This window comes from Alnus glutinosa, chromosome 14 (genome assembly GCF_958979055.1).
Source record: "Alnus glutinosa chromosome 14, dhAlnGlut1.1, whole genome shotgun sequence".
Lineage (NCBI taxonomy): Eukaryota > Viridiplantae > Streptophyta > Magnoliopsida > Fagales > Betulaceae > Alnus > Alnus glutinosa.
In genome coordinates this window covers 13,208,500-13,229,819 of record NC_084899.1, presented here as the reverse complement: position 1 = coordinate 13,229,819, position 21,320 = coordinate 13,208,500, and positions in this window count along the sequence as shown.

Sequence of the window (21,320 nt, the reverse complement as noted above, 5' to 3'; positions counted from 1 at the left end):
AAATGGTTTTTTATTACATGCTACTACCTTCTATATTTATAACAAAACAAGACTTGAAGAGAAAGTAAACCTACCCCTAGTTAAAGAAGTAAACCTAAGCCTAGTAAAAGAAGTAAACCTAATCCTAGTAAAGAAAGAAAATAATTACAATCCTAGAAGAAAATAAAGTCTTAATTTTTTAGACAAAATAAAATAAATTTTCCAACTTGGTGGTCATGGATTCCCCTTCTAGAATATTCGTCATTAATGCATGCACCAATTGTTCACGATTTTATTTGTGTTTCCTTCTTTGTCTCAATCATTGATCGGGATCTCTACTCAGATGTAGTTTCCCGATCACTTCTCGGGAGAGTCCTACATTAATCTCCCCTTCTAGAAAAGAACTTGTCCTCGAGTTAATCTACGACTTCTTTAGGGGAAAATAATCGAAGGTGTCTGCAACATTGAACATTGAGTATATAGCCATGTCCCCTGGAATATCAATGAAATATGCATTATTGTTAATTTTTTTAAGTACCTTGCATGGACCATACATCTTGTTCCTCAGCTTTCCAGAAATACCAGCTGGCAGTCGCCCCTTACAAAAATAGACCATAATAAGGTCTCCCTCTCGAAAATCTTCGATCGCCGACCCTTGTCTATTGTTGTCTTATACTTGGCATAAGACTCTTCTAGATGCTGACAGACTTCTTCTTGGGTGGACTTCACATGTTCAGCAAGATGTTTCACTGCCACACTAGCTCTTGGTAACTTGGGTAGAGTTGCGAGGTTTACTGCAAGCTTTAGACTCCTTCCATAGACTATCTCGAAGGGTGATTTCCGAGTGGATCGATTAACCATGTTGTTCTAGGCGGGCTTGCCTGAGCTAGAGCCAGATCCCACTATTTTGGTTTGTCGCTTGCAATACACCAAAGTAAATTGCTCAGGGTCTGATTCACAACCTCTGTTTTTCCATTCGTCTAAGAATGACTTAGGCTACTGAAATTCAAGGATATATCTAATCGTCTCCACAGTGTTCGTGAGAGGTACGAAAGGAATTTTGTTTCCCAATCGAAAGTGATAGATTTTGGATCTCCACGTAATCGGACCACCTCTCGAAAGAATAGATTGGCCACTTGGACAACATTTGATGTTTTCCTGCAAGTAACAAAGTGAGCCATTTTAGAAAACCTATCCACAATGCGTTATGGATTTGTATCTCTAGTTGGTTTTTTTGTTTCAATACTTGATTAGTAGTTTTTTGGGGTTTGACGTACCAAGTTCTGCATGAAGGTGTTATTAAGTCTTAGGACTCTGTTAGGTATCATAATAAGACCATAGGACTTGCTTAGACATGGTTTTTTGTGGCTTCTAGGTTCAGATTTGGGATTCTGTCCCATCACCCGACCTTTCATTGGATGAACATTCGATGTTGAGGCCGAACGTTCAATCCTTCTGTCCGAACATTCTACCAATAGACAGAAAGCCTATTTTGAGTTTGTTTAGGATTTAGGGATTGTTTAGCTTGGGATTAGGACTGATGATAGGCCTTTTCACAGATTTCAAGGTTATGGAGCCACAAGAGGACTTTACGGTGGAGCTTTACGATACAAGTGAATAAAAACTCACATGGATCATGTTATTATATTTTTACGGTATATCATGATTATTTTGTGTACCAAATCTGCATATTTACAACTCACATGAAATATACTTTTAATTATTGTGAACTCTATTTTCTGAAAATGAGTGATTAATGACAAGATAATGAAAATGATGAGTTTATAAAAGAATGCATGTAAAAGACGGTGAAGATTAAATTGCATTGCATGACATGGTACATTGGTACATGTGGGATAATGGCCATGGGCTTACTATACAGGTTAACCCTATTGTCAAAGATTTTATTTTTATGTTTGGCATTAGATCCAATGGTTTTTGTGACCGGCACAACCATACTTGAGTGGTGGTCACTATAGATAGACGTCATTAGTGGCATGGGCCACCCGAGGTCAGACTCGGTCGGGCTGCTAATAATGGATGGTAGCATACAATATACAGGGCACTGGTACTGTATTTTGGGTCCCTCGAGACAACGTCAACCCTGTCGGGAAGAGATTAATATCTTGGGTAGACCATATAGTGTTGAACTAGGACATGTTTATCTTGTTACAACATATATAATATCTATACTGCATGTTAAGACTGGTGTCCAAAACTCCAATTGCATTAGTCTTGCTTTTCTATAATTGTATAATATTAAATATTGGACATATATATCATTGTTTTACATGTACATATATATATTTGAATATTTTCATATTATATACATGTAAGGTCTCTAAGTTAACATTGTATTTGACTATGGTGTGAGTAATGATATCTCACATAGAAGATCATAGTCATAGGTCCTTGTTATTTATAAAAGACTATTCATAGTCATAACTGGAACCGTAAAATACATCTAGACTATAACATGTTAACCTTAACGATCTATCTTGATTAGGAGAAGCAGGAATGGCTTCTAGTTAATATGTTGGTGCAAGAGCAAGGTAGTGCTATGCACCGAACGGACTACATGAGTCATCGTTCTTTCAACATTGTGATAAAGAATGATATACGTATACGACAATTTATAATAGTTATTCTAAATCTGGAGAAGATTGCGAGCTCAAATGGAAAATGTAGGTCACTTTGATGTATAAGAATGAGATCAAATCAATGGTCAACATATTTGTGTATTGGGTGATCACATAGAGCATTGTCGGAACACCTTCTTCAAAAAGGAATCCAAATCATTTGTCTTAGAACAAAACGATAAGGAATATTTTCCTTGATGTAGATTTAATGAGAATGATTATCATAAAGCTTGGGCTTGAGTGTTTTAGTGGTATTTACTGAAACTTTGTTTTGTGCAAGATGAGATGAAATCTCACAAGGTACAAAAAGGATATATCATGTAATTAAATCAGGTTATCAAAGAAAAGAGGTAGTGAACAAAGCAACAGTGTATAAACTTTGGGTCGACTACGGAATGATTCCATAGATGGGTAAATATGTAATAAATAAATTCGTCACAGAGATTGATTCATTAATTTGAAAATACATATTAGAGTGCAGTCACATTTGTTTAGTGGAATCAATTATGATTAAATAGTGTCGTGTGATATTGTCGCAGACTTATTTAATGCAAATTGTATTTTTCCCTTTAAGTCCCTCTTTGAGCTTTATGTGAATTTAGCATTTGTTTTGGGCCTTGGTTATGCATTTATTAATTTATATTATTTTATTTGATAAAACATGGGCCAAAGGAATATGATCCCTAAGTGGCTTATTACTTAGAGATGATTGGGCTTAGGAATTTAGTTCCTAAGTGCTTAAGCAATTAAAGAGCTTTGGGCTACTGGAATTAATTCAAAAATGCTTAAGTTGAATGAAATGAGCATTGGGTCTTAGGGATAAAACCCAAGCACATACTTAAGAGTTGATAGTAGTGGGCTAGGGTTTAAAACCCTAGCCCTAGACGCATGGGGAGAAAATATTCTCCTCATGGCCGTGTAGTGCAAGGCTAATGAGAGTGAAACTTTCTCCCCATGGCCGTGTAGTGCAAGGCCAATGAGAGGAGTTGGAGTTCTATTTCTATTATGACTCCAGTCCTATCTCTGTAGCTTCAGTTTATCTCCTAACCTTATCATGATTGTAAATTCAAGTCTATAAATAGAGGGCCTTCACTAAGTCACTGTTTCAATAATTTGTGAGTCCACACTCACTATCATATTCAGTCATTAGAGAGAAGATCTAAAAGTTTAATCAAGAACATGAATAACATCAAAAACGTGTTTTTGATCATTCAACATACAAAGAGAATCTCAACCAAGTCAAATATCCTTAAATGCCTAGGAGAGGTCGAATTCGATTGTAAGTACCCCGAACATGTTTATTTGTTTTATCTAGTCTTGTTAATCTTAAAGCAAAATTATTCATGGGGTCAATTTTCTGCTGCGCTTACTCTGTACGTGCATGATCCTTAATACTGCATCCATGATGACATTGTTAAATGATAAACTGTAACCTTGCATTGTTGCATGTGATTTATAAATAATTGAGTTCATTACATGATAACATGTCACCATGTGTATATTACTACTCACTAAGTCGTGGACTTACGCTTGTATTTTTTCTACCTATAAACCATATGTTGTTTTATAGTTGAATCACCTTTAGATGTTGGTTTCGAGATGGATCTTGAGGATGATGCAGCCGTTTGGCGTAGTGATATCGATCTGGTTATGCTTGAAGAATAATTGCATGATTTTGAAGGCTGCTTATGGGTGATGCTGTAGGCTTAATGTAACACCCCAGTCCCATATTGGAAGATGAGTAACCCACATAGAGTGGGTGGTTTATAATAGTTATGAGTGTTAAGTCCCACATTGTCTATTTATTAGGTGAAACTTGGCTTTATAAGGAATTCAAGAGAAACTCCAAATTAACTAGTCCTTTTGGGGGTGATAGTGCAAATGTGGCTAGCACTTTTCTTTGAGTCATTACAAATGGTATTAGAGCCACCTAGTAAGGCCAGGTCATGTAGTATTGGAGCGCTACATGACGTGGCCTTGATGAGGATGTCAAGAGTTTAAGAGGGGGGGAGTTTGTAACACCCTAGTCCCATATTGGGAAGATGAGTAGCCCACATAGAGTAAGTAGTTTATAAGATAGTTATGAGTACCAAGTCCTACATTGACTAGTTATTAGGTGAAACTATGCTTTATAAGGAATTCTAGGGAAACTCCAAATTAACTAGTCACTTTAGGGCGATAACGCAGATGTGACTAACATTTTTCCCAAAGTCGTTACACTTAGCATTTGAGGCTCAATTGTGTATTAAGATTTAGCTTTTATTGTTTACATCTGTGGCTTGTATAGTGTGGTTTTAGTTATGTAATGGCTTTTCGTAGATGCTCTAGTTGTAATTAATGTTGACAGATTATCTTATGTTTCCACTGCGTAGTATTCTGATGTGAACCCATAGGATCAAACTCCCTTTAACCCACAATCAAATTGAAACCTACCCAAGAAAGCCATGAATCAAGTCAAGAAGATCTAGACCCATTGAAATCTTGTTTCAAGAACCTAGATTCTGTGAGAACGCCACAAAGAGTTTGCCTTTGATAAGTTCTTAGTTCAATCAAGAACAAGTAGAGAAAATTGAAAAGTTTTCTATGAAGAACAAAAACTTCATTCACGTTCAACTTATCTAGCAAATGCGGCTACAGTCTTTTTAAAACCTCTCCATGAAACCCTAAACCTACTAAGGCCTACATCAATTAAAAGACATGGGCTGAACATTTCAAGCCCAAAACATCCTAAACTACACTTCTATAGCTAATAAAAAAAGTCTATTTAATGAAATAAATAGGCCCAAAAGCCTACAACCATAGAAACATAAAAATAGGCCCACACGCCTATACTTAATGAAATAAGGAGTCTGCACTAAACCGCTAAGCTATGCCGCCCCCATCTGTCGCTTGTATCACATGGATTAAAGTTGGTTCTTCTTCTTTGAAGCCCATCTTGAATGCTGGGGTCTTGCTTGATAAATTTACAAACTCGGCCCAAGTGGATTGCACCAATCCTTGCATTGCTTCCTTGATCTTCATCACTTTTGACCTTGTGATTGGCCCATCTGGAACTTGCAAGGGATATTTAAGATTTGGTCTACCATGGCGCGCATCATTCCCCCTCTCATCAAAAGGATTTGACCTCAAATTGTCACCTGCATCATAGAGAGAAAGATCAAAAACATTGAAAGTAGCAGAGACATTATACTCACTGGGAAGATCCACTTTATAAGCATTATCATTAATTTTCTCAAGGATTTGGAAAGGTCCATTGCCTCGAGGATGCAATTTAGTCCTTCTATGGGCTGGGAATCTTTCTTTGCGCATGTGAACCCAAACCCAATCTCCTGGTTTAAAGATGACGCGCCTTCGCCCTTTATTGGCTTGGGAAGCAAACTTTTCATTCTTCTGTGTAATTTGAAGCCGTACCCTCTCATGAATTGACTTCACCAATTCGGCCTTCCTGTGTCCATCCAAATTACTCCTTTCATCAATAGGTAAAGGTATCAAATCTAAAGGAGTAAGTGGATTAAAAGCATAAACAATTTGAAAGGGAGAATAAGAAGTAATAGTATGCATAGTCTGGTGCCCATCAATTTATCTCAAAAAACATTCCAAAATAAATCCTAATATTCTAATAGTTAATAAAAATTGAATAGAACATAAGAGAAACAACAAAGTACTTGGGAATGGAGAAAATATGCAAAAAATGACAAAAGATAACGAAAACTCGTGAAAAAGCATGAGAAAACTGCAAGAAATCAAGAGAAAAATAAGAGTTGTTAGTTTGTGATTGGCCTTATTCTGTTTGGACAAAATCACTTGTATGTAAAGATGCTGTTTTACAAGGGATTCCGCTATTCAGAAGTGTTTCAGAAGATTCTGCATTCAGAAAAGTCGGTTCCCTGCCAGCCGTCCGGACGCCCATCTGTCCACTGTTCCATCAGTCCGGACGACGTGCCATACCGTCCGGACGCCCGACAGACCTAGCATCATCCGTCCAGACGACTTGTATTTCCGTCCGAACCCTTCACTGCATCAAGAAGCTGTTGTTTCAGCTTGCATCCGTCTGGACGTCTCAACAGCCCGTCCGGACGCCTCTCAGTATTTGACCAACCTTCAGATTCTTTCCAAGTTCATTTATAGGAAGATTGATGCAACCGTTCGGACGACGTGGATTCCCGTCCGGATGCGCTCATATATAAGGCAAGAATCGCAATTCAAATACAACTGTCTGGACGCCAGTCTGCCATCGTTCGGACGCGCGTGCATCTGATATGGAAATTGTGGATTTAGCTTCAACCGTCCAGAAGCTTGCCTATCATGGTTCGGACGCGCGCACCACATATATGGAAATTGCGTGTTGAAGATCAATCGTCCGGACGGCCATCCCCCTTGGTCCAGACGCACGAAGTCTTATATGGAAATTACTTGCAGCGGACATGCGACCGCCTGGACGACAGTGCCTCACCTTTCGGATGCAGCTCTCAAACAGGAAAGATTTTCAGCGAAAATCTCAGAAATTCTGGTCGCACAGTTGTCCGTCCGGAAGGCACCCGTACATATTGCAGCAGTCACCCATTTGAACCTTCAGCCTATAAATAGAGGCCCTTGGGCATTGAGAATTGCAAGAATTCGGTATTGAATTCCTTCAGAGCTCAAAGAGTTATTTTGTGAAGTTATCAGAGCTGATTTCTCTCTCAAGCCATTGCAAGTGTGCTGTTGCTGCGCTATAACTGAAGTCTATCTTAGGGCTTGGCCCTAAGATAAAGGATTCCATTGAAGACCCCTTCAGGTAGGAGACCTGGTTGGGAAGCGTTCGTGTTGGGTTACAAGTTAGAGAGCAAGGTACGACCACTGCATCAGGGGTATGTGAGTGTTACTGCTTTGTATCTAGCTTTGTCTTCCGAATAGTGGATATCCTGGGTTTGGCTGCCTCGGAGTGGTTTTTCTCATGTTGAGTTTCCACTTCGTTAACAAAAATCCTTGTGTCATTTATTTTCCGCATTGTTATTTTTGTTGACACTTTGTGCACACACTTGCTATTTATTTTTAGAAGTCAATTTCAATTTTCAAGAGTAATAGTGTTGTGTGGCGCAGGGAGAAAGAGACGCAGGTCTTATACCTGTAAGGCACACGTCCGGACGAGTCACTTAAGCGTCTGGACAGCTACTGCCAGATTAGCGATCTGCAGCGCCGCATGCGTCCAGACTGCAAGACAAGTCCGTCCAGCCCTTCACATTGAAAAGTTGAATTTAGAGAAAAATTTGTAGAAAAATAATTTTTCCAAAACTTAGCTTCAGAACAGACATGTAAAAATAATTGATAAAACAGTCAAATAGCAATTCAAAAAATATGCAAAGATATAATTAAGTGTTAAGTATTTAATAAGCACAAATTTCCCTGCCGACAAAAATAGATAACTTAACTCATGTTATGCATGTGTGTGTGTGAAAGCTTTCTCAATAAGGTATGATGTTTGCTTGAAAGATAAATGACTTCTAATTTATCGTGTGTGTATGTGTGCACAATGTGTAACAAAATATTATAAATGCGGAATTTAAAGAACACACATATTTTGTTAACGAAGTGAAACTCAATTAAAAGAAAAACCACTTCGGGGCAGCCAAACTAAGGAAATCCACTATCAGAAGACAAAGCTAGTACAAAGACAGTAACACTCACATACCCAATGCAGCAATCGTATCTTGCACTCTGATACGTAACCCAACGTGAACGCCTCCCAACCAAGTCTCCTACTTGAAGTGGTCTTTTATGGATTCCTTTACCTTAGGGCTTGTCCCTAAGATAGACTTCAATTATGAGCACAACTTCACAATTTCTTCCTAAAATATACTATCTAAGCTATAAAGAATTCAATACCGAATTTTGTCAGGAATACATGCCTAGAGGCTTCTATTTATAGGCTCAAAAGACCTAAAACAAGTCTGAAAATGATTTCTTCAGGCAGCATCAGGACGGTAGCTGAGAGCGTCCAGACGATGAACTGTGCAACCGGCTTTCCATATCGCGCTCCATGCATTTCCATATTAGGGCCGCGTTTGGACGGTGTTGCCCTAAAGTTCGAATAGTTGCATCTCCTATGTAACGCCCCACCTTTTACAAAGAGGCGTAAGTGAAAAATTTTCAATTTCCACGTGACATTACTACAATATCAGAGTTATAAATTGGCAGCGGAATATTTTTCTATATAATAACACATCAGAGCTTCTAACAAAAATACTTCAAAATAAATAGAAAAAGTGTAATTGAATAATTAAACATTAAAAATATTATTTGTGCCATGTATGACACAAATGATTTACAATCAAATCACTCAGAGTATCATTATTACATGTCAATAAATACATAAATATCGTTTTCCAAATATAATAATAATAGTGGACTAGACATAGTAGTCCACAAAAGTGGGAGGCATCCTAGCCTCAAACACTGCTATCAAGATCACCTAAAGGTATGGACAATCCTGACACTCCCCTTCTTCGTAACCTATATTAATAGGCTATTCTGCCAATATATAAATATATGGGTCAGTCAACTGCTTTCAACAATGATAAGATTACTGATTTAATTAAGTAAATGCATCACAATGTAATAATATAAAGTAATGACAGTTTTATATGCACAGTCTTATTTATTTATATAACAATTTCCTTCTTGCATTCATCGAATGGAGACGTAACCTCAGTATATAAAAATCTAGGAGACATAGCTCCACTTGGAGACGTAACTCCATCCAATGAGTATTAGGAGACATAACTCCTATCTAACGTGTTATAGGAGACATAACTCCACTAGGAGACGTAACTCCATCCAAATGAGTATTTAGGAGACGTAACTTTTGTCTAACGTGTTATAGGAGACGTCACTCCCGTTTAGCGAATGATAGGAAATGTCATTCCCGTTTAGCGAGTTTTAAGGAGACGTCACTCCTCTAATAATTTATTATCTTTTTGGCACATGCAGACGTCACTCCATGTTCCGTAGGCAGACGTCACTCCCTACTCTGTTCTTTATTAATAATTTTGGCACAGGCAGACGTCACTCCCTAGTCCGCTAGGAGAAGTCACTCCCAACTCTTTTATAAATTCATTAATTAAAGTAACAAAATATGCAAACTCCACATGCGCAAACGATAAAATAAAGCAGAAACCACAACATTATGGAAAGCCACACATATCATTCTGAGTGAGTAAGGAATACTCACTGTTTTTCTCCGTAGTCTCTTAGCTCTGCAATAAATCTATTCCACACAATAATATGTATATCAATTATCTATCAAACAAATCATTGTTTATAGACCCTCATCTCTTTAAATTTATTATTATCCATCAGTTCATTATGTTTGAGACGATCACTTATAACAATCTTAAAGCCTTGGTTCATGATTTGATGACGAGGCTATATGACCAATACCACCAAATATGAACTTAAAGGATTAAAATATATCATAAGGACAATAAGAGTAAGTAGATCAACTCATGAAAGTCATGAGGACAATGAAATGTAAAAAAGAAATATAAATACGATCAACTCATAAAGTCATGAGGACAATGAAATATAAAAGGAAATATAAATACGATCAACTCATAAAGTCATGAGGACAATGAAATGTAAAAAGGAAATATAAATACGATCAACTCATGAAAGTCATGAGGACATTGAAATATAAAAGTAGTTTATATTACTTTTTATTTAATTCTTTTCATCTCATAAGCTTATTGGGTCTTTAAACAACTCATAAAACAAGTAATGAAATCAAAACCTATATCATCAAATTAATGAAACTAATGATTGGGAGCTTACCAAAATACTTCCTAGCACACACTTCAAGCCTTGAACCACACAAAACTACACAAATCCCACAATTTTCCTCTCTTGGCCTTAGGTGTGTGTGTGAGTGAAGCTTAATGGGTATTGCATCTTCCACCTTGGTTCTATTTATAAGAGAATGAATGGTTAGGATCAAGTAGACACATTTTGATCCAATGGATGGGAATTGGTGCATCTTAGTCTTATCTGTAAAGCACATGGGTTTTATCATTATTAAGGTGGTGCATTCTAGATGTGGGATGTGGGCAACACTTGTGGTGATGAGTGCACACGTTAGAGGAAGTGGGTGATGAGTTGTCCAATCAAAGGAAGTATTAAGTGATGCTATATATACATTTTCGTCCAAATAGAGGTCAGCTTACTCCAAGCAACATTTTGATAGTCAAATCTCCTCCGATCGCTGTGAAATTTTGAGGGTAGATAGATGACATCAAGACGAACACTTTATCTTCTTGGTTCAACTCAATCCGAATTCGTTATGACTTAGTTTTGGTCAATCAAAGTTTCTGGTTTACTTTGACAAGTTAAACCCAAATATCTTTAGACTACTTTCTTTTCATGATTACTCTTGATTCTATTCTAGACATCTTTTATTCTTTCATCATAAAAGGAGGAGGGAATAAATGTAGTGGAAGGTTGCACTAGGTGTTGAATCATCATATCTTCCACTATCATATTTAATCATCTAACTAGGATGATTAAGCACACATTAATTAATGGCATTCTTAAGGCATAAAATGGGTCTTTCACATGTTGAGTTGGGTGATGACTCATGTAATAATCATGATCATAGGAAGATAACATGTGGTAGGTGGGTTGGGTTTGTGGATAGCAATTGGAATGGGTTGGGTTAAGTTTAAAGATGGCCCATTAATGAATATTGTGAATTTCCGTCCATAACAGAGGTAGTATTTTTTACGGGTATTTTCGTGGCCATAACAACGTCCAAAAATTATGAAATTTGGAGGGTAGCTAGAGGATTTCAAAACGAGAGTCTCAGTTTTGAATCGACTAAAATGAAGTTCGTTTGACCCTATTTCCGTTATTCCAAAGTTTAAGGTCTGTTTTGAGTTTTTATCAAATTGCAACTATAAACGTTTCTAAAAACAAAAATACACATTTATTTTCATAAATAATCGTAGTTATTCTTTTGCCTTAATAAAAATGTTTTAAAATTAATTTAAACCATTATAATTTATGTCTTAAAATCTGGGGCACTACATCCTGTTGCATGTAATTACCATAATAAGGACCGCGCCAGATGGTGTTGCCCTGACGTCCGGATGGTTGCAATTCTTCTCCACGTCTTGCCTTATCAAGGACCTCATCCGTACGGTGTTGCCCTAACGTCCGGATGGATGCAGTTGTTTTCCCATATCCTTGTCTGTGAAGGAAATCTGATTACTTGTTGAACTATGATGAGTATCCAGACCGATGCAACTTTGAACTGTTCGAATCTTCTAGACACTAATGGGCGTCCAGACACATGATTGGGACGTCCAGGCGGAAACTTGGGATCCGACTTCTCTGAGTTGGAATCTGCACAGAACCTTCTTTGAACATCTTGAACCACTTTTCTGAAATGAAGACTCTGAAATAAACGTCATCCCTAATAAAATGGAAACATTACATAATAGTGATTTTGTCAAACAGAATGCAGCCAACACAAATTAACAAACTCCCCCTTTAGCCATTCTGGGACAAAAATCACTTGACTGGTTTAAAAATACATTCCTAGTCCAAATCAAAGGGTAAACAGAGTAGAAAAACCAGCTAAAAATTACTCCCCCTTAAAGTCTCAGCAGGACAAGGGTAAACATAGTAAATAAAATCCAGAGTCATAAAAGTTTACAAATATCCAAAACAGGAATAAAACAAAAAAATTGTCTCAAAATAAATCAGCAAAACACCAAAAAGAATAAAAATTGAAAATTGAAATTGACTTCTAAAATAAATAGCAAGTGTGTGCACAAAGTGTCAACAAAAATAATAATGCGGAAATTAAATGACACAGAGATTTATGTTGATGAAGTGGAAACTCAATTAAGAGAAAAACCACTCTGGGGCAGCCAAACCCAGGATATCCACTATTTAAAAGACAAAGCTAGATACAAGATAGTAACACTCACATATACCCGATGTAGTGGTCGTACCTTTCTCTCTAACGTGTAACCCAACACGAACGCTTCCCAACCAAGTCTCCTACCTGAAGGGGTCTTCAATGGAATCCTTTACCTTAGGGTCGTCCCCTAAGATAGACTTCAGATGTAGCGCAACAACAGCACACTTGCAATGGCTTCAGAGGAAAAATAACTTCTCTGAGCACTTGTGGAGTTCAATACAGAATTCTTCCAGTTCTCAATGCCCAGGGGCCTCTATTTATAGGCTGAGGTGCATAATGGGCGACTACAGTAATATGTACGGACGCCGTCCGGACGGTGAACCTGGGCCGTCCTGACTGACAACAGTGCGACAGGATTTTCCAAGAATTTCGCTGAAAATCTTTCTTGTTTAAGAGCTGCGTCCGGACGGTCGCATATCCGCTGCAAGTAGTTTCCATATAAGGCTTTGCGCGTCCGGACCATTAGGAAAGAACGTCCGGATGGAAATTCTTCAACACGCAATTTCCATATCTGATATGCGCGCGTCCGGACCATGAAAGGCAGGCGTCCGAACGGTTGAAGTTGAATCGGCAATTTCCATATTAGTTGCACGCGTGTCCGGACCAAGGCTAACTGACGTCCGGACAATGATATTTGAATAGAGATTCTTGCCTTATATATGAGCACGTCCGGACGGAAAACCCCATCGTCCGGACGGGTGTATCAATCTTCCCTTATTCTGAACTTGGAAAGAATCTGAAGCTGATCGATCACTGAGAGGCATCCGGACGGGCTGCTGAGACGTCCGGACAGATGTAAGCTGGAACAAAAGCTTCTTGATACAGTATAGGTCTGGACGGAAATATACGCCGTCCAGACGGATGATGCTTGGTCTGTCGGGCGTTTGGACGGTATGGCACGTCGTCCAGACGGATGGAACAGTGGACAGATGGGCATCTGGATGGGATGGCACGGTTGTCCGGACGGTTGACAGGGAACCTGAATTCTTCTAACTTTCAAGCAGTGCAGAGTCTTCTGAGAGTGCTCTGAATAGTGGAATTGCTATTTATAGCATCTTTACATACATGTGATTTTGTCCAAACAGAATGAGGCCAATAATACTAACAAAAACCAATCCTTGTCATCTAGGGACGGATGATGGTGCTTGAGACACTCCTGGATGTCAAGCTGACACTGCTCCACTCTGAGATTGATAAAGCAGACCTCCCGCTGAATAGAACTCATAACCCCTGAATAGAATGCAAGGCAGCCAGAATCTGAGCAAATCCTGCATCATACTGTGGAGGTGAATGAGCAGTCTCAGAAGAGGAAGTTCTGATAGGCAGCTCAAACTAAACAGGAGGAGGTTGAGGATCTTCATCTTGACCTTCATGCCTCATCTGGGCATTTGACTTCATGAGAGTCTGATTGCCAAGGGGGTCTTGTACTCTCATCTTGGACTCTGTAAAGACGTCTAGCTCAGACTGAAGGATGATCTTCGTGACCAAGCATGCAAAAGGAAGCCCTATAGAGTGATCATCTCTCATCTCCAGCATACGATTGAGGATGTGCTTGCATAAGCAAAAAGGCATCCTCATAACTATGGCATATAGAAACTGAGCCCTTTTCAAGATAAGCTCACTCCTGCGAACAGTGGGCCAGAGATTGTGCTGAACAATCTTTGCGAGCAGGCGATGCGGAGGAGAAAATGCATCGATTCTAATGTGAGCATGTGCTCGCTCCTCGCCCTGTGGATTAGCATGAAATAAATCCCTAAGCTGCTCCAAAAGGTAGGAGGCTCCAAAACCTTGTTGAAGGTATTTGTTGATATGGGAAGCACAGGTACACCAATAATCCTACTGGTAACCTGTGGATCAACCTGAAAAACATGCCCCTGAACAGTAGACTGAAGAATAATGCCACTATCATCATCTTGTACCACCTCTAGGTTCCATAAAATTCTCTCACCAACTTGGGAAGCACTATGCATGCACAGTTGTAGAGATATCCCCAGTGATATGTCTGGATAATATCAGCAATAATGTCTAGAGGTGCCACCATGACATTTGCTCGGACTACATTCCTCTCTGGGATAGCTTGCCTATTCTCTATTCTGGCCCTGATAGCAGCTATGCTTTCTTCTGTCCCTTTGATGGACTTTGCCCTGAGAACTGCTAGCAAACATAGTTCTGCAAAAAATATCCAAAAAACTGCCAAAAACAATACCAATGAAATTTTGTTAGTCCTATAAAATTTTTTGGCATTATGATGGCAGTAAAATGAACTTCCCAAAATCACATGAAATACAATTAATATTCCAAAACAATACAGAATATATAGCCCAATCTCAGCAACAAACAACATCCCAAAATATATCTTAAAAATCTAACAGTTAAAAAGAACTGAAAAGATAATAAAAGATATAGCAAAATACCTGGAATGGAGAAAAAAAATGCAGAAAAAGACAAAAGAGGATGAAAAACACCCAGAACCACGAAAAATTGCAAGAGAAAAGAGGAAAAAATGGGATGTGTGGTGCAAGGCAAAAGAGGCGTGAGTCTTAAACCTGTAGGGTACCCGTCCAGAAGGCCATTGCCATATCAGCACTTGACAGAACTGCGCGCGTCCGAACTTGTCACTTAACTGTCTGGACGACGAAGCTGCATGCATTCAGAACCAATAGTAGGTCCGTCCGGACGCTTCACAATGAAAATATGAAAACTGAAGGAAAATTTGTAGAAGAATATTATTCCCTAAAGTTAGCTTTAGAACACGCATATATAATCAATTGATGAAACAGTCAAATAGCATTTCAAAAATATGCAAAGATACAATTGAGACTTAAGAATTCAATCAACACAAATTTCCCTACAGATAGAAATTTTAAAAAGATTAATCAACTCATGCATGTGTGTGTGAAAGCTTTCTCAATAATGTATGAAATTAACTGATATGATTTAAAGCAACTGGATTTTCTTAAACAATAGAGAAAATCAATGATAGATCAGTCAAAAGTCAAACCTTATTTTACTAGGGCCTAGCCACCCTCATCTGATACACTCCTCCTAACCTGTAGAACTTTTCTTTCACTTAGTCCTTTAATGACTGTATATTTCTGCAATGATTTGGTCATTGACTGTTTCTTTATGGACAAGTTTCAAAATAGATTTATAGCACAATAAGCAATGGATCTTTTTAAATATCTATATATCTGAAATTTAAATGTTTTATTTCACTTGGTGCTGCGACCTAGAAAGAATGCTAGGATTTATAGGTTCTAGGTTCAACTAGCGAGTTGGTCGATTTGACCATCTTAGCAAAAAAAATCTCTCATAAGAATTTCCAAAAGCTAGAAAACAAAAAGGAAAAAAAAAATGTACCTTAAGGGAGGTTTGGATAGTGCACAATTTTTTCATCGCATGAGATAACTATCTAGCATTAAGATGCACATGAAAACTTAGCAGATATCAGACATAAACTCTCAATCATATATAAGCATAGTCAATCAATGCACAATGAACTGAGATATTAGGCAAAAACACATGCAATATCTGAAAAACTATCAAAAGAAAAAATAAAATTCTGCATCTTCTCCCCCATTTCTTTTAGTAAAAACAATAAAAACATGCTTCAATGGTAAAGAAACAAAAACTAAACCTAGCATGTGTGGTAAAATCAAACCTATCATCAATGAGAGGTTCAGAATTACCAAGAAAGAAAAGCAGCCGCCCAACGTGCTTTCTTTGTGAACCCCAAATAATACCTGCAGAAGTTTCTGAAGACAACACAAGAGAACAATGGGGATAAAACAATAGTGGTTCCTAGATTGCAAAGCAAACAGAAATATGTCAAGGAGAGAATAATGCAATGCAATCAAACCTGATGCTCTAGGATTATGAAACCAAATCCTAGACATGTGTACCCACACCATCTAGGTGAGTCCAATCCCCCTCATGGGGTGGAATGTTTTCATCCTTTCTAACCCATACCTACCTTCTTGATTATGGTTGTTGACAGGTCTTTATCTAGTGGTCCATCTACCTTATCATGCTTTGCATCCATATTGGCAACCCTTCATAGAATTGGTTGCTCTCAAGCTTCTGTTGCTTTTTCATGTTGTACATTGATTTGTTTGTCTTGGATTTGCCATTCTAATTGGCAGGAACAAATCGCTCCTTTCGCCACTGATGCTGTGGAGCCTGATGGCATGAAGCCTGATGCCTTGGAAGCTGATGCCGGGCTAGAGGTCTAGTGTCGTATGTAGCTTGTCTTGGCAACTCTTTCTTGACCTTTGATCTTTGAGCTTTGAGAAGTGAGCACTGGAGTCGAATGTTACCACTTAACCCATAGTGGTGGCATATAGGAGGCCTTCTAATGGTAAGAGGCTTCTGAGTGGCCTTAGCACTAGCCAGAACATACCTACTAATAACTTTCCTTTATCCAAGCAGACGAATGGAAGCTTGGGGACGTGGGCTTAACAAATACAGTCTTAGAAGTAGATGGGATACTAGAGGAAGAAGCTACATACCCGAGTCCGGTTTTATTAGTTGGGCTCTTTTGGATAGATAGCATGTGGGTAAACTTCTCATCAGTGACCCTTTTCAACTGTAGCTTTGTCTCCAATAGCTTCTCCTTTAGACCCTAAATTGTGAGCATCAAGGAACTCTTCTCAATCTTCAAACTGTTAAGCTGATGGATGTGCTACTTGCGGGTCTCCCTCAACTTAGGGCTCCTCCCTAAGATAGACTTTAATTTATGAGCACAATAACATCACAACGACAACGGCTTGATAGCTAGCGGATTTTCACAATTTCTCCCAAAAATATACTCTCTAAGCTATAAAGAATTCAATACCGAATTTTGTAAAGAATACATGTTTAGACGCCTTTATTTATAGGCTTAGCAGACCTAAAACAAGTCTGAAAAGGATTTCTCTAGGAGGCGTCCGGACGACAACTAAGAGCATCCGGACGATGTTGCCCTACAATCCGGACAGTTGTATCTCTTGTTGCACGTAATTACCATAATAAGGACCAAGTCTTGACGGTGTTGCCCTAACATCCGGACAGTTGCAATTCTTCTCCACGTCTTGCCTTGTAAAGGATCTCGTCAGGACGGTGTTGCCCTAACGTTCGGACGGATGCAGTTGTCTTCCCATATCCGTGTCTGTGAAGGAAATCTGATTACTTGTTGAACTTCGATGAGCGTCCGGACATGTTGCCATGACATCCAGACGGATGCAACCTTGAACTGTTCGAATCTTCTAGACACTGATGGGCGTCCAGACGCATGACTAGGCCGCCCGGACAGAAACTTGGGATCCGACTTCTCTGAGTTTGAATCTGCACAAAATATTCTTTGATCATTTTGAACCACTTTTCTGAAATAAAGACTCTGAAATAAACGGCATCCCTGATAAAATAGCAACATTACATAATAGTGATTTTGTCAAACAGAATGCAGCCAACACAAACTAACATCTCTGATATGATTTAGAGCAACTGAATTTTCTAAATGAGAGAAATATTCAAACTTAGATTAGTCAAAAGTCAAACCTTATTTTACTAGGGCCTAACCACCTTCATCTGATACACTCCTCCTAAGAAAGAACACTTTTATTTTACTTAGTCCTTTAGTGACCACCTATTTCCTCAATGATTTGGTCATTTACTGTTTCTATAGGGACAAGTGCAAGAACAGGTTTTATAGGACAATAAGCAGTGGATCTTTTTACTAATCCATATTTATTGAAATTTAAATGTTTTTTTTATCACTTGGTGCTGTAACCTAGAAGGAATGCCAGAATTTATGGGTTCTAGGTTCAACTAGCGAGTTGGTCAATTTGACTATCTTAGCAAAAAAAATCTTTCTCATTAGAATTTTAAGAAGCTAAAAATCAAAGAAAAACAACAATCTAGCAATAAGATGTAACATGAAAATTTAACAGATATCAGGCAAGAATACATGTAATATCTGAAATATCAATGCACAATGAACTGAAATATGAGGCAAGAATACATGTAATATCTGAAAAGCTATCAAAAGAAAGAAAAAAAAATTCTGCATCTTCTTTCCCTTTTTTTTTTTTATGAGAAAAATAAAGACATAAAAACAACAAAAACATGCTATATAGAAAAGAACCAGAATCTAACCTAGCATGTGTGATAAGATTAAACCTGTTCTCAAGGAGAGGTTCAGAATTACCAAGACAGAAATGCAGCCACCAGACGTGCTTTTCCCATCATCCCCATCAAAGACCTGCAAATATTTTCCTCAAGGTAAACAAGAGAAAATATGATGATAAAACAAATATGATTCCTAGAATGCAAAGCATATGTAAAGATAGAGAGAAATCAATGCAATGCAAGCAAACTTGAGATGCTTTAGGATTAGGAACCAAAATCCTAGGCATGTGTGACCTCACCAACTAGGTGGGATCACTCACCCTAGAGGGATGAGTGCCCTCATCCTTTCTGACCCAAATAAGGATAGATTAATTCAGCTAACATGTTTAGGGTACTTACAATCGAAATCGGCCTCTCCTAGGCTACTAGGGCCAGTTGATTTTGATTGATTTGCTCCTTGCATGTTGAATGGTGAAGAACGCGTATTTTGTGTTCTTGACTCAACCTCTAGATCTTCTCTCTGATGACTGAATATGTAACGCCTAGTAATTTCAAGCTCTTAAGGAATAATTTATGTTGTTGAGGAGACAATATCCATAGGTTTTTATGAGCAAACCTAAAGTTGTTTTGAAAACTAAAGATCAAACCTTAAAACCTTTAAGACCAAAAAGTTACATTTGAGCTTTAAACTTTGACTGAACCGAAAATAGGTCAAATGAACTCAGATGTAGTTGATTCAAAGACAGTTGTGATCACAAAAGAAAGACCTATCATATGACAGAAGTTAGTAAAAAAGTCCACCAGTTGACTTTTTGACCTGAGCCTAAATAACTCAATTGTCGAATTAAACAAAAAAAATATCAAAGAAAAATATCACCATGGTTCTTGAACATTTTGTGTAGAAGTCAAGAGTAATGATGAAGGAATAAAATATCTCAAGAATATCTCATGAGTAATCATGACAAGAAAGAAAAACAAGTAAAGCAAGTGTGAACGCAGAAAGTAGTTTTAAGATATTTTGGCTTAATAGACAGAAACTTTGACTGGACCAGAATCGAGTCAAAACGAACTCAAAATGAGTTGAACCTTAAAGAGAAAGTGTTTTTCTTGAAATCCTCTATCTACCCTCAAAATTTCAAGTCAATTGGAGTTGTTTTGACCATTGAAAAGTAGGTTGAAGTAAAGAGTTATATAAACTGCTTTTACATTTCATTTGTCCTCATGACTTTTATGAGTTGATCGTATTTACATTTCCTTTTACCCTACCCCTTGCATCATAATATCATTATATATATATATATATCTATGTGTGTGTGTGTGTGTGTGTGTATACATACATATCTATATATATACGTATATCCTGTTAGGACTCATGTTTAAGTGTTATGTCACCAAGAGCACTATACTGTGTTTCGGTGCTTAAACATGAATCGTTGTAATATTTATATTCTCGTATTATTGTCTTGTTCTAGTACTTACAATTCTTGTGGATAATCATAATTACTCTAAAAATACTTATTAAAGTGCTTTGACTTAAAGACTTATGTGTAAACATTATGTCACCGCATTTCAGTGTTGAACATAAAGCTTAAACGTCAAAAGACTTATAAGTAATCACCTTTTAATTGATGGCTAAAAACAGTGAGTAAAGTGATGCAAAAATATACACATTTAATATTGGAAAAATGACTGATGAATATATTATCCTCTTTGTATATATTTGTTACAGAAAATGAGCTAAGAAACTACACCAAGGAGAGTAAGTATGAATGTACTTAGTGAGGATGATTCTACATTTCATTAGGATTGTGTGGTGTTTGTTCATGCATTTCATGTTGTGTCCAATTAATAAAATAACTGAGGAGATAGCCATCAACAAGCTGATGTAGTAGCAAGTGGAAGGAAGGCTAATCAGTGGACGTAGGGGGTTCAAAGTGATTCAGGGGTGTACAAAGGCCTAAGATATAACTAATGCTGAGACCAATAGGATTCCAGTAAAAATAGGTAAGGCTTTAAGTGGGAGGCAACGGACGTGAACGGGTTCAGAAAACCTAGAATGAGAGGTCTGAGGTAAGATGATCATAAAACACAAACTAAATGGTTACTACGATGCATCTTCATACAACCTTTGCATTTGTATTTTTTTATAAACTATTATTAATCTGATAATAACTTAGTTTTGAAAATGGATGACTCACTTGTTTGTCTATGTAAATATGGTTATATTTGCATAGTTACTGATGCAGATCTGGAGAATGAAGGCATGGACCCTTATGCCAGTTTTGATGGTTTTTGAAACCATTATCAAACTATTATGTGCTAGCTTAGAAATTACTTGTATTTATGTGTGTTTTGTTTTATAGCATGTAAATTTTTATAACAATGTCATGTTTGGCATGTTTTATGTTATACACTTATGTGCCGTCTGTGGCACTAATTTTGATGCACGCACGACTTGCTTAGGTTTAGAAAATAAAGAATCCGCTTGCGCCTCCACGTCGTGTCTCTATTCGGTCCTCTAGGAAAAATCTTTGCTGCGCCTTTCCACATTTTTGTTCGGTTCTATTCTTTCTTTAAGAATTTGGTGCTGCATGTCCTCTTAAGAAAAGAATTTCTGCATTCACACACGGCTGCTGCCC